The sequence below is a fragment of the Hordeum vulgare genome, chromosome 1H, assembly GCF_904849725.1.
Source record: "Hordeum vulgare subsp. vulgare chromosome 1H, MorexV3_pseudomolecules_assembly, whole genome shotgun sequence".
NCBI lineage: Eukaryota > Viridiplantae > Streptophyta > Magnoliopsida > Poales > Poaceae > Hordeum > Hordeum vulgare.
In genome coordinates, this window is record NC_058518.1 from 4,423,071 (window position 1) to 4,424,527 (window position 1,457).

A 1,457-nucleotide genomic window follows, 5' to 3' on the forward strand; every position below is an offset into this window, starting at 1 on the left:
GTACCCATTCCAAAATCGCAGCATATTTGGAAGATTAGAGTTCCTCTTAGAATTAAAGTTTTCTTGTGTTTTGTCCATAAGGGAGTTATTCTGACGAAAGATAATCTGACCAAGCGGAATTGGAAGGGTAGCCCCAGATGCAGCTTTTGCCCGAGGGTAGAGACTATTCAGCACCTCTTTCTCGATTGTCCTATGGCTAAGCTTGTTTGACGCTCGATTCATATTGCTTTTAATATCCTTCCTCCTGTTAATTTGAATTCGTTATTTGGAACATGGTTACAGAGAGTGGATGTTCATTTGGCCAAACATATTCGTGTTGGAGCATGTGCTCTTTTGTGGGCTCTATGGAATTATAGAAATGATTTGGTTTTTAACAGACTACGTGATATTAACTTTCTGCAAGTTATCTTCAAAATTACCGCACTGGTCCGCACATGGTCGTTACTCACTCCTGTGGCAGCCAGGGAGCCTATGGTTACTGGGTGTGCCCGTTGGGAGATGGTAGCACAGGATATTTTCAGCCGGTTTGGATGACGACATATTAATAGGATAGGTGTTTAAACATCTAGATCTTTTAGTCATCTCCGGCTTAGGCGCGAAGCTCGCCTTGTATCTTTATTTTTTTCACTCTTTGTTCCTTTTCTTTATACTTTGTGGAGATTTGCTTTGGATTAATATATGGCTGCATGCATCTATTGATGCAGAGGCCGGGGCTAAGCCTCCTTTTCAAAAAAAAAGGAAATCGTGAGGTCGCGGGAAATATATCTCTACATTTGATCTTACTTGTCCTCGATCCAAAGCAGGATACATAGCTCATATATAGCAGTAGTAACAAGGAAGAGCCCTGATTTCCACTGAGAAACTGATGTAACAAGTACAACACCGCAACCTCCTTGTCTCCTCCCTAATGAACAAAACATGTCTGACATTGCAGCGCGGAATCTGATAACAGTCGCAAAAGTATCAGTAAGTCAGTTAGTCGATCAGGTTAATGAATCACCTTCATTGAGTTACTCTGCTACCAGTTCTGTCAATATATAATATAGGCACGAAAAACGAAACAACAACCCAACCTTTGGAGGCTTGGAGCAGTGACCATCACCTAATCCTTTCCCAAAGTCCTTTCTGTGTCACTTCAACGGTAACATTCCTTATGTGGCTAATCTTCATTACATCTTCGCTGCATTCATCTGATCCTCTGTTCTGACGGAGCTTCTCTATTAACTCTTCTGATGTGTCCTCCAGATGCAATTTTTCAAGGACTGCAAGGTGTTCAATGCCATCGGGAAGAATCTTTAGCTCAGGACAGTCTGCCAACGATAGCTCAACGAGGTTTTCAATTGCGCCATCCTCTATTTCCACTTGGTTGAGTTGTGCTGCACCCCATATGTACAGATCCCTAAGTTTTGGAAATGACCCCGTGCACAAATTCAACCTCTTCCATTCAAAAGCCCTTG

General features: G+C 42.2%; 1 pseudogene; it reads right to left on the minus strand.

The window, feature by feature from the left end:
* Positions 1-1,098: 1,098 nt before the first annotated feature.
* LOC123403740 overlaps positions 1,099-1,457 on the minus strand; it is a 2,736-nt pseudogene continuing 2,377 nt past the window's right edge.